This window comes from Gossypium hirsutum, chromosome D01 (genome assembly GCF_007990345.1).
Source record: "Gossypium hirsutum isolate 1008001.06 chromosome D01, Gossypium_hirsutum_v2.1, whole genome shotgun sequence".
NCBI lineage: Eukaryota > Viridiplantae > Streptophyta > Magnoliopsida > Malvales > Malvaceae > Gossypium > Gossypium hirsutum.
This window is the reverse complement of record NC_053437.1, coordinates 53,924,214-53,938,217: the sequence shown is the minus strand read 5'-3', so window position 1 is coordinate 53,938,217 and position 14,004 is coordinate 53,924,214. Positions and strand designations below refer to the sequence as shown.

The 14,004-nt window shown below is 33.3% G+C and overlaps 1 pseudogene; it reads right to left on the bottom strand.

The window, feature by feature from the left end:
• Positions 1-8,844: 8,844 nt before the first annotated feature.
• Positions 8,845-12,712, bottom strand: LOC107922119 (serine/threonine-protein phosphatase 6 regulatory ankyrin repeat subunit A-like; annotated as a pseudogene).
• Positions 12,713-14,004: the final 1,292 nt, after the last annotated feature.

Sequence of the window (14,004 nt, the reverse complement as noted above, 5' to 3'; positions counted from 1 at the left end):
TGCAACAAATACAACCATGTCATTCTTGAGTAATCATCAACAATGGTTAAAAAATACCTATGGCTACTATGACTAAAAACTCGATAGGGCCCCCACAAATCTATATGAATAAGAGAAAAAATAGTATCGACACGAGATGTACTTATGGGAAATGAGAGTCTAGTTTGTTTAGCAAGAGGACACACAGGACACTGTTGAATGCTATCATTATTCGAAACTATGTAAGGAAGATTAAGCACCTTATTCAATCTTGAAACAGAAGCATGGCCAAGTCTAGTATGCCAAAGAAAGGATGGTTCAACGGATGTAATAGATGTAACAGACAGAGTTACAGCCACACTAGTCTGTCGAGAAGGTTCTAAGATGTAAAGACCGCCTCACTCCCTACCAATCCTCCTCATCTTTACACTTGAGAGATCCTATATGAGGCAAAAATGAGGATAAAACGAAAAAACACAATTGAGATCATTTGTAATCTTAGAAATGGAAAAAAGGTTATAACAAAAATTTAGAACATAGAGAACTTTAGTAAGCTGAAGATCAGGTTGAATAGTATAGGTGCCAACGTGAGTAATTGAAACAGAAGAGCCATTTGGGAGTCGGACACAGGGAGAATGTGATACACATGCAATAGGAAATTCTAAGAATTGGAAATCAGAGAGCATATGGTCAGTAGCTCCAGTATCTATAATTCAATTTTGACCTACATCAACCATACCTGCTAGGCTTGCAACAACTTCAATTGTGGGCTCATTGTTCAACAAACTCAAGATTTGTTGATGCTGTGCTTGAGTAAACATAGGTGCTTGTGGACTAGGCACACCACCAACATCACTAGTCATTTCATTGCCACTTGCAGAATCATTAACAAAAACATTGTTCACCATGGATCCAGAAACATTGTTTGCCTTCTTCTTAGTGAACATAAAATCTGTAAAGTAACCAATTATCCTATAGCTATTTTCCTTTTTATGCCCTTTAATCTTGCAATGATCACAAGATCCAGTAAAACGCCTCTTTTGTACCATATAAGCTGAGTGAAAAGAGACTGGATCAGACCCAACAACACTAGAACTATGTTGCCTCTGTGATTCCTCTTGCACGAGCATAGAGTAAGCTTGATTGACAGATGGTAATAGGTTCATCAACAAGATTTGACTATGCACCGCATTATATGTTTCATTCAATCCGATTAGAAATTGGAATAGACGCTGCTGCAAATCATGCTTAACATTCTGCCTTGACTAAACATATCCATATGAAGAAAAAGGGCACAAGAGCATCATACTCATCCCAAAACAGTCGCAACTTAGTAAAATACATAAAGATGGAAGTAGTACCTTGAAGATGCGAAGTGATTTCACGATGCAAAAAATAAATCCTAGAACCATCAACTTTATAGAACTGTTCACAAAGATCGTTCCACACCGTTGTTGTGCTAGATGCAAAAAAAATCCCTGCTGAGAGCTTTCTGCTAACTATATTCAAAATCCAAGACAAGACAATGGCATTACACCACTCCCATTGATAGCCCATCTCATCTGGTAATGAATCCTTAGAACAAGTACCATCCACAAACCCTAATTTATTTTTAGCTAACAATGCAATTTTCATGGTCTGGCTCCAAACGTTATCATTCTTAACTCCAAGCAACTGGTGAGACACCAGCAAGGCACCTAAAATATTAGACAAATACATGTAAAGGGGATGATTGAAATCAATAACCGATCCAGAATGGTTCACCATGATTCAAACAAAACACCGATATTGAAAACAAAGAAGAACGTCGACAAGCAAGAACAACACAACCAGGAAGAAAACACCACGAATGAAAAGAGCCCTAGATTAACAACTGGACTTTGCCCAACAAACGTATTTGGGCCAGTAGAAACCAACAGAAAATGGGCTTGGCTATCAACCTATAGAACCCAAAACAAAAAAAAAAGACCAATCAGCAATATTGAGCAAACTAGAATGACTAGAAAGACCAACTGGCAGTACCGAGTAAACGTGAACGATCGAAAAGACGACGATCACCGGAGCTCTAATACCATGTTGAAAAACTGATCAAGAATCTACTGATGAAGGAAAAAACCAGTACATTTAGTGGAAGACTGTTAATTATAATTATAAAATCACTAATCGTTTTTAGATTACCTGCTAACTAACTAATAAAAAACTAACTATATTAACTAAGTCTAACTACCCATCTATCTACTTTCTTCTCAACAATTATCGCATCCTTGTTTCTACTTCATAACAACCTCTCATCCCTTCTTTTGTGGAATAGGCTTTTCTTACCTATTTCAACCCTTGTATTTTATTCATTGTAAGGGGTTTTGCTATCCATTTTTTTAAAATTATTTTTATTTGATATTGTTCTTTTAACTTTTTCTTTTTCTTTCTTTATTTTCCATTTTCTTCTGCTTCTCTCTTTATTTTTCTCCATTCTCCATCTCTTTTAACATAAAAGAAAAAAATTAAATTGCTCAAAATGAAAAAAAAATATAGGGACCAATTGTATAATTTAACCTAAAATTTTCTTTTGGAACGATAATTTAACGTGCCGCATCAGCTTACTGTTACACTGTTAACAACAATTAACGCTCAATGACTAAAATGTTATAACACGATAACGTAAGTGACTAAAACGTAACATTTCAAATATAAGTGACTAAAATATAATCTGAGAAAAGCAAAAGTGACTATTTTAGTAGTTTACCCTTAAAACTCTTATCAAATACTCATTTGACACGGATTTGAATCGTGTTACCTTCATCTCCTACCCCTAATATTATATCAAACTAATAATATCGATATATACCCAAATATTAATAATTATCCATAATATTTAACCTGTGCATCTATTATAATTAATATTTTAGATATATACCAAATTAAATTATTAATATACTATAATGTGTTTAATATACTAATATGTTATTTTGTGATAATATTATATCTCCATGTATTTTAATAATATACATCTATTTGGTATAACAATAAATATTGTAAACATATTATAAATATAATATACTAAAATTTTAGTGAATATGTTATGAATATTAATTTATAACCATATTAAATTTTTGTTCATGAATGCTATATTAATAAAATTTTATTAGAGAAACCTTTTTTTTTAAATTGGCTTCCATTTATTAAAGGGTAAAATTAGAAACAAACAATCCAAGCAATAGAACACGCTGCCAAAAAACCCAGCACAAACCAAAAAAAAACAAAAAACCTAACAGACCCATCAAAATCATTTGGAAGGCAAAGAAAAGGAGAAACCCTAAACTGCAACAAAAATAGAAAACTGATAGAAGCCAAAACATTCAAATGCCCAAAGGTAGACTAAGACGAGCAAGACGGTGGAGAGGCTAAGGACAAAGCAAGTAAAAAAGATACAAGAATGATGCTTCGGATAACCACACAAGGGCCAAATATATAATTGGGAGGGTCGACCCACCACCTGTCAGCAGGTGAGCAACAATATTTTGTTCCCTATAACAGTGGTTGATGGCGACTTCGGTGTAACCGATAAGCAAAATCTGTTCACCCTCATTGACAAGAGTTGAAATTTCTAACCTATCATCGGTATATGGAATGTAGTTGACATATATGGCTAATGGTGCTAATTGTTAAATGATAAATTTGGTACATATAAGTGTAGATTTGATATGTGTACAAAATGATAAGTTTTGGCTAAATTAAACATTTAGTTATACATGTATGATTGATGTGATTTGAGGTGCCCATTGAACATATTAGTTGTGTGAATATATATACCTTATTGATTTAGCATGTTGATGCATTTTGAATGCTTGATTACATGTGGAAAAATTGGTTATAGGTGTGTGCATGATTGGGGAAGAAAAATGGTTTGGAAATGACCTATTTTTCGTCCACACGACTAGAGACACGGGAGTGTGTCTCAGCCGTGTGTCCCTTGTAGCTTATTAAGGGTTGCAAGTCAGGCAGTTACACGGCCTAGCCACACAACTGTGTGACCCCTGCAGTTTGAAAATTTTCATATTTTTCCAAAAAATTCTAAATGTTTTCGATTTAGTCCCGATTTTTTCTAATGTGTTTTTAGGGCGTTGAGGGCTTGTATAAGGGACAATATGTATGTTATTGATGGAATTTGCTATGATTGATGTTGTGAAGTAAATGATTTATATTTTTGATAGTTTTGAAATGTAAACTCTGGTAATGCTTCGCAACCCTATTCCGACGACTGATATGGGTTAGGGGTGTTACAGGCCCCTAGATAGCTGAACTCCCACAACATGCACATGACGAAGCCAAACACTGGTCTGGGCCTGAGTCAATGTGGCGTTGCCCTCAAGGACACATCCCATCTCATTAGAACCTCTTTCGCCCCAAAGGTCAACCGAATTGGGTAAAAACTCTCACCATGACCCAGTTTTCCATAAAGGAAGCAAAAAAGTGTCAATCGTTCGTACTAGAAACGGGCATAAACATATTGGTGATGAGAAAGAACAAAATGCTTATTTCGCTTCAATGGGAGTTAGACATCAACCCGTGCCCGCAAACATTTCTGTAAACCAAAAAAAAGAGCCTTGGAATCATAGTCCAAAAATGTCCCAAGAAAATTTCTAAATTGCCTGGCCAATTGCTCGTTGTAGAACCCAATGGGGAGGTCATGAACTTGAACCCAAAAATCAACATAATACAGCGAGACTTGAAGGGGGTCCTCCCCTTTTTCCAATCAATGAAACACAAGTAAGTGGTTGCTAAAGGTCCAAGGGCTACCCTGAATAACCCGTGCAATATCCACTTCAACATAAGACCAAAAGAGAAAACGCTTCTCACCCAAATAAAAAATAGAAATTCCCTCAATTAAGTGCCACAAATTGGCCACGGTGGTTCGCCTTGCCTCAAAACGGACAACAATAGCAGTCAAAAAGCAACCCACCAAATAGAAATCAAACCCAGCTACAGGTTCCGAAGCACCAGAATCAACTAGCCACGCATCATCCTCGTCATCCTGAAGAGTGAGACCAGCAATATCTTCTTCCATAATCAGACTAAAAACACAAGAACAGACCCAAACCGCAGAAAACCACAAAAATATAGACTTCATATAGAGAAAACCAACAACACGTACCAAAAGGCAGACGAATTTAATATTTTTAAAATTATTAGAGAAACCTAATTGCATGGGTTACTCATATTACTGGTATAAAATATTCATTTTATTGATTGGGGTATAAATAATTTTATTAATTTATTCATGCATTATACTAAAATATTTTTCATAATATAATATATTTTAATTAAATTAAATGAATAAACTATCTTTTCAAATTTTTGTTTATCTAATTAACTATTTATTTCAAACATAAACTTTTATAATTTAATAGATAATAAAAAAATATAAAAATTATATATTTTTTTATCATAAAAATTATATTTTAAATATATATAACTTAACTTTAATAATTTTAGAATTCATTTTTGCTTTTAAAACGAGCATTCAAATAGTTAAAAATTTAAAATCACATTTTTAATTAACTTGGAACTTTTCCAACAACTTCCAAACAATGAAACAAACTTGTTCAAGTAATCAAATGGCGTAATTAATAAGGAAATTGTAAAAATTAAATCTTGAATGTATACATTTTCTTGAAATTGGACTCAAATTGGACAAACATGTTAAAATATCATTTCAAAGCTCTTTAGTGAAGTTTTGTAATCCACTTAAAGTGTGTCTAAATGATTTCCGTGTCCATAAATCACTAACATAAAAAATTGACCACTTAAGCTCAAAAAGTCTTATAAACGTGCATTCAAAATATTAGAACCCAAATTATTGCAAGTTTTTCAAACTTCTTTATCTAAGCAAGCTCAAAGAAATTTCTCAAAATGTTCAAACCATTTTATCAAAAGTCACTTACTCAAATATATATATATATTGCACAAATAATTTTTTTTAACAACAAAATTATTAAGCTTTGTATGCTCCTTCTAGGATGTGTAAAAATGTAATATGTTCTAATATGCATACATCCTATTAACATCTTCAAGCATGATCAGATTGAAATTAACCAAATAATCTACAAACCATGTTTGAACATCCTAAGAGTTTTCCAATATGATTTTCTTTTCCTTTTTTAAATTGTCAAATTTCATTTTCAACTCAAATTTTTTATTTTCAAAAAATTTAACTTTTGTTTTGGGAAGTCTCAAAATTTATTTTAAAATTTTCATTTTGGCTTTCTAAATTAAATTTTGAATTTTGAATTTTAAAATCATTTCTTGTATTTGAAATTCATGGTCTCAAATTCTAATGCTAACTCATTGAAAGCATCTTGTAGCTCATCAAATAAATATGAATTTAAATTATATAAACTAGAAGACACCTTGTGCTCTTTAAGAGCCAAAAGACACATCACCTTTGGATTTGTGGGGAAGCTTTCACCTGATTACTCAACTTTGCTTTCCTCGTCACTAGTTGAACTTTCTCTCTTATAAGGTTTCTTGGTCTCTTTTTCTTCCTTCTTGTCTCTATAGATGTATTCAAGTATACTCCATATGTCTTTGGCACTTCCACATGAGGAAACTTTATTGAAGACTTCTTCACTAATAGCACAAAGGAGTGTGTGCATAACCTTGGAGTTGGATTGAGCCTTTGTTTTGTCATTTCCATCTCATCTTTCTTCCTCCTTGGGTACCTCCAATGGACCCCTTGAGCTAATCCTCTAAATATCATAATCAAATGCTTGGACAAATAATTTCATCATCACTTTCCAATTGGAATGATTTTCTTCATTTAGGAGTTGAGGGCACATGATGGAATCACCTTCTTGCAAATTGTTGACCTTGACTTAAATTTCATCTAAACTCGATATTTTCCACCTCAAATTTTTGCTCCTGGTGGTTAAACCTTTGATGAAGACTAAACTCTGATATCCATTATTAGGCCCGAAAATACTAAAAGGGGGTGAATTGGTATTTTTAAAAATCTTTGCAAACTTTTCTAAATGATGAGGAAAGGGAAAAAAAGCTTAGAAAATTTCATTTTGTGGTTTGACCCTAATTACTTACCTCAACTACCTTGGTATACATCAACAAAGGCTTTTCCAATTCACTATACTTGAATTATTACCTTTCCAGGAAAATGTATAACCTTTCAATCTCTATCTTTTTCACGAGGTTAAGATAGAACTTCTCCCCTAGTTTTTATGGCTAAACTAAAACCATCTAGCTTTTGTGGCTCAACTAGAAACCTTTTACAATCTACTTAAGGTTTTATACCACAAAAGCCTTAAGTAAGCTTTTTACAACAAATAGATGATGAGAAAACTAACAATGAACCTCTAATAGGTGTGTATTTACAAATTGAAGCTCTAAATACAAAGATTTGAGAGTGAGAAAAGATATTACAATATGCTATCAATGAATATATACAAGAGAAAATAAATAAAATAAAGAATTGAAGGTTTTGCCTTGATATCTATGATTGGATGTTCATCTCTTGTATGTTGAAGTGATCTTGATGTGCATATATAACAAGGTAAAAATTTCTAACAATTTATAGCCCTTGGGATAGTTTCTAAACGTTTGAAGTATTGTAGATAGACTTGTATCAATACAACTCACAAGATGTATGGGTAGAAGTGGACCTGTATAGTAGAAGTGGACTTGTATCGGTAAAGTCCCCTTGAGTATTTGGTAAAAGTCTAGAGGAATGCTTGAGGTACTCTCTGACTTGCTTCTGTCGGTATAACTTCCTCCAAGTATTGATACAACTTCTCAGACTTGAACAAAATGAGCACTTAAAAACATTTAAATAAATTAAAACACATTTAGAACATGTTTTTGAGTACTTTTTCAAGTCTTTGAAAATGTTTAACAAAATTTTTAGTAATTATTTTTATCGACGACTTAGGAATTTAAATAAACATTTATCTTAAATGTTGTTATATCAAAATTAATAGAAAAGTATGAAATATTTTGTTGTTGAAAATAAAAATATTAAAAAGTAAACCAGACCATAATAAAGGACTTCGAATATATCTTCTGATAATTCTTAATTGCATGATTATGTATAAACATGAATGGTTCTTATTAATATAAAAATCAACATATAAAAAATAATTAAAAAAAAACAACAACCAATGAATATGCATGTATTATGTAAAGTTTTGGTTTTAAGAAATTAAGACAACCATTTACATTTCAAAGATATATTTAATTATAATTATAATTACAGAAATTAATCACTTCTCGCATATATAACCTATGTACCTTATTATATTATATATATTATATGATTTTATTTGAAGATTATAATTAATTTTTATTTATTTTTTACAGCTAAACGCATTTTTTTATATATTAATATTTCAATTGAATTTTTATAACCCTCTTATCAAATCTATTAGCAGAAGCATACAGAAAAAATTGAAATGATGTAATTTTTATTTGAAGATTTGATTATAATTAATTTTTTTTTTATTTATTTCTTTTTTACGCATTTATATAAGAGAAAATCAATAGAATTTTCAGATTTCACAAGTTAAAGAGTTGATAAATATCGCATAGGAGTATAGTAAAATATTTATCTTTAAAAAAAAGACATGACCATTTTTTCAAGACTGCTTATGGAATAAAAAAAAGTACACTATAAGTATATCAAATATACTATTGTATATATAAATAAATAAGATGAATTAAGAGCAATTTCTTTATATAATATTTCAATTGAATTTTTGTATAAACATGTTACTAATTTTACCATTAATTTAATATTATATATTTATAATTGATATAATCTTTTTTTGGTTCAACAATGTAATTTCCATAAAATGATTTATATAAATTCCAAGTTGTGGATATTGGATATATTGTGGAAAAAGTAACATCGAGTAAAATTTCATTTGATCAGTATTAGAGAATAGAAGTAGTTAGTCAGTTAGTGAGGTTGTTACTCAATTCAGAAAGCCTTTATATACTGTACATAAGTTAGAGTGGTTTGTTAATTTGCCTACCTCTTAATTCTTAATGTACAGTATATAAAGGCTTTCTGAATTGAGTAACAACCTCACTAACTGACTAACTACTTCTATTCTCTAATAATCAGCAAAAATTACACTTGTTTTGGTTTGCCAAAAATGGCTTCACTTGTCACAAGAAGAATCCCTCTCACCCACAGTTCAGCCATTTGAATCCCACCATCACACACGAAATGCACCTCATTGTTCTTTGTGGTCACCACATGGAACATGCCCGATTCTTCCACATCGAACTTCCTCCTCCGATTCCATCGGAATTTTTCACCTGGACCGACCTCAGCTGCTTTGCATATCACATTTCTCCTACTTGATTTGCCCCCTCGCGGAATGCCTCTGGTCTCCATCATCCTCAGTACGTTGCTATGAGGTGATCCTTTACCACCCCTACTGTGCTTCTTCACTTGGCTTCCATCCACAACCAGAGCTCGAGCAAGCTCATTCAGAATGACAATTTCCGTATCGTTTCCATACCATTTTTTCCTCGCAAGCAATAGAGTTGTTTCGTGCCTCGCGTTTTTTATGTCGCATTTTGCACCACAAGAGATTAGAAGCTCACAGACTCCACCATAACCTCCTCTTGCTGCTAGCGTTAGGGGGGTGTATCCATCAGCATCAAATGCATTAACATCGTAGCCTCTACTAGTTAATATGTGAACTAAATTCAAGTCTCCGCGTTTTACTGCACGGTGTAGAGCATAAAACCCAATGGGACCATTTCCGTCTTCATGTGCATACTCCAGCATTAGTTGGTTGAATACATCGCCCTTCTGATTTAACTCCAATAAGCTTATGGAAGTATCACCGTATTTGTTAGACAACTTTATATTAGCACCAGCACGAAGAAGCAACTCAAAGGCTTCCAAATGGCCTCCTGATGCAGCAATCATCAGAGCTGAATTTCCATCGTCATCTTGTTCGTAAAGATCAACATCTGCCCTTTCAAGGAGTTTCTTCAAAGCTTCAATCTCATTTCCACGGGCAGTGAACATCAAAGGAGAAAATACAGAGGGGTTGCTTGATTGAGGTGTCTTCCCGGCTAGAATCACATCTTGAACTGCTTGTTGGAAGCCATGATTCCATCTGGTTAACCCTGCAATGGAGCTTGCACTTTGGCCAGCGGAGTTTACCAATCCAAAGTCAGCCCCAGCTGAGGCCAGTACTTTAAGGCAATCCCCATGTTTGTATCTAGCACAAATCATAAGCAAGGAATCTCCAAAAGCTGTTCGAGAATCGATATCACAACCAGCTACAATGAAACATTGAAGAACTTCAACAAATCCTAGTTTTGCAGACAAATGTATGGGGCGTAATGCTGTTTTGGAAGTTGTTTTAACTGGAAATTCTATGTCGGCGCCGCAATTCAGAAGCACTTCAACAGCTGATACATTGTTGCATAAGATGGCACGGTGGATGAGGTCCTGCCATAGTGAAGGTTGTTTGGGGAGATGTGTCGAAGCAGCAACCGCAAGATGGAACCACTGACTTCAAAATACTCGACAGCGCACCATGTGATGGAATAAGCTTCAGCTAGTCCAGCACCGACCCTAGTTTCTTCGCCTGTATCAATATCCCAAGACCAAGCTCCAACTCTCACCTTTAAGTCCGTCTTGATGCCAGCCTGATCATCAGTTTTGAAAAAGTTAGAAATACCATTTAAGAACACTCTGCAGATAAGTAAGCAAGGAAAAACTTGATTCATAAGCTTATACATATATAGCACTTTAAATCCCATGCAACAAAGAGTGCAAATTCAAAAAAAATTCTAGTACTCCAATGAAGGGAAGCTACAGATCATGATCGACTATGTTCTGAGATGCTTACCTGCAAAAGTGATCTAACAATAGAGATCTGTCTACAAATGACAGCGGCAGATAGTGCATTGCAGTCGATATTTGTGTATAGAGAAGGCTTGGAAGATCGACGAAGCACCCTATCAGTTGCATTGGCATCTAGTCCACACTGTCAGCAACAAGAGCACAAACATCTTCAAGATAAGCTCAATTCAAGATATATGATCAATTCAAGATATATTTAGTTTAATCAAAATGTAGTAGTTTAAAAGGTTTTTTTTTAATATATTAGCTGGGACATTGCAGAGTATATGTTTTTCTTTCAGTTATGTTATAATATTAAAATCAAGTGCTTATTTAAAATTTTAAAATAATTTTACTTTAATATTAAAATCGAGTCGATCCAGGCTACACCCAAAAACTATTGAGCCAGAGGGGTTCACAGGGAACTAGCCCCTAAAATTTTGAAGCTCCCTAGCTTGTGGTATCCCATTCAAAATTGGAATACTTACATGTTTGGGCCCCCTAAAGTTTCAAATTGTTCCCCAATTTTTAGCATCCTATTCCAGAAAATGAACATTTTCTATTTTTCCCCTCTTGAATTCTTTAAACTTCTTTACATACCATACATTTTTTAAATAGGGTAAATATATATTTAGTCCCTCTTAATTTTTTACCTTATAAAAAAATTATAATTTGATATAATAAATTTAGTGATACATTAGGTTAATAGTTCATCAATCATTATTAGCTTAATTTTTATCTATTTACCTTTCCAACCAATCAAATACATATTAACATCAATTATTGAATTAATATTCTTAATCTTATGCTCATAAGAATGAAAAGTAAAATTAAACCATTACAATATTTAACAAAAATTATATATTTACATGATTTACATTCTATAATCATATATAATCTTTTTCTTGTTCTTTCTTTTTATTTAAAATAAGTGCAAATTGGGTTGGGGTTTTAGTGTTACTAATTATGACAATAATAGATCCTCCTTGAAGGATTTAAGCTCTATTTTAACCAATTGCCGGATTTGGAACAATAAATTTTTACTTATATTTGAAACATCATATCTCGTAAAGCTTGAGTGTTAATGATAATACTACCATTCATAGGAAGAACAAAAAATTTAACAGTGGGTTGAAAGAGATAACGAAATTGTAGGGATCTACTGTAAAAAGAAAAGACATGAAGGCCATCAGACATTTTCGTCGAGATGAAAACTAACACAAGATACACAACACAAGAAAAATATGAATAACGATTAACCAAAATACTAAACTTACAGAAACATCGACCACTGACCAGGCTCAGAGACAGCGGGATGATTTCTCATCTGAGCTCGCAGCAAAACTTGGACATAAATATATTGGCATCGATGTATTCGAAGAAAGAACTTCAGAGGCATTATGATATGCGGTCATTGATTGATCGCGGATAAAATCTGATGATAGAGAAAACAATAGAAAGTTAAACTTCGGGCATTACCAAGTTCTGATTAGCAACAATAGTGTAATTATACAGAAGCCCAACAGGTGAAGAAGAAAATATGAATATTGTTAAAAGTAGAAATAGAAGACGGAACTGGTTGAAGATGATAAGATACCTTATCACTGAAAATGCGAAAAACATCTAGTCCAATAGCTTTGTCGAGTTCCTAACAAAAAGTAAAAACACGATTTAGTACGCGACAAACAACATCAGCAAAAAGGAAAATAAGTCTCAGGTCTTGGTTTTCAAAGTGGGAATAACATCATTGACATTCAATGCATCTGGGGAGCTATCAATATCAGAGATAAGTTTTTGAAGGTGTTCATCCTTCAAGGCTTCACGGACTTCATTGGAAGAAGCTGCATGAGAGAACATTGTAGATATAAATAGTAGTGTGAAGCGAATTAACCAGATTCGGCATCAAGACAGTTTGTCTAAAGGTTCTCTGGCTCTAACATCATATAGATAATGAAAAAATTTTGATCATACAAGCTAGTTATCTTAAGCTGGAAGGCATTTAAGCCTCTACCATACAACTCAATCTGATGTACAATGAGCCCCTGAGAATCAATTTACCTGATGTGGAAAAATGCTTTGGGACCCGACATAAAACTGCATGCAGACCAAATCTAGCTAAAAGCAATGCAATCGGCCTACTATAAAATGCAAAAAATATTCTACCAGAAGTCCCCCACAATACCCTCGGATATCCTTTTAACGCATTACAACCTTTGAATCATCTCTAACCATCATCGATATATTGAGCTCTAAGATATCTGTATGAGATTTCAGTATTTCTCCCATGGATACATTGAATTCTTATCGAAAGCAAAAGATCTACTGGCAATTCCAATTAATGCAGTCATTTCCATGACACTATATTTCCAAGTTAATTACAGATATTATGACAAAGCTTTCCTACATACATTTTGCATTTTATTGCACTTCGATATCTTGATTGGGTTGGCCAATATCAACGAGATGCCAGTGCATAAATTATAATAAGGAGTGGATTCTTTTTCAAACATTTGCTCAAGTGGCGTACTTCCCCCCACTTTAAGGAGGTTTTTACTAAAGATAACCAAGCTACGATTAGATTAAAAAATATATACCAATAGCCTGCATCTGCATATTTTGTAGCATTAGAACATCAAATGTATTTAAAACACAAGCATGCTTGATTAGGAAAAAATGTGGAGTTGATTAAGGAACATACAGTCGAGGGAAAGTTCTAACCGGATTTTTCATTTACGGATTCCGGCTTTATGCAGTGAGTTTCTGCATCATTCATTAAAGCACATTAGTTCCCCATTTCTAGTATCACAAAAACAATGTAACCTTATGAATTTAACTACGAAGTGCAAGTAGGTCAAAAAGGACAATAAACCCAAATTTCCTTTTAATCTTTTCAACAAAAACTTGAGACAATTCACCATTGGTTCAGTTCTTTTAGCCAACACGTATTCAACTCCACTATTAGAAGTTTAGAACATAAGTCGATGAGAAAGCATTAAGCCAACAAAATCCCAATGATCAAAAGCAATAAGATCAAGCAAAATTCGAATATTTATCAACATAAATTAAGAAATAAAGATAAAAATAGAATAATTAAGGGGGGGGGGGGAGAAAAAAAAAGAATTGTTGGGTGTTATACCTTTGTGTGTCTT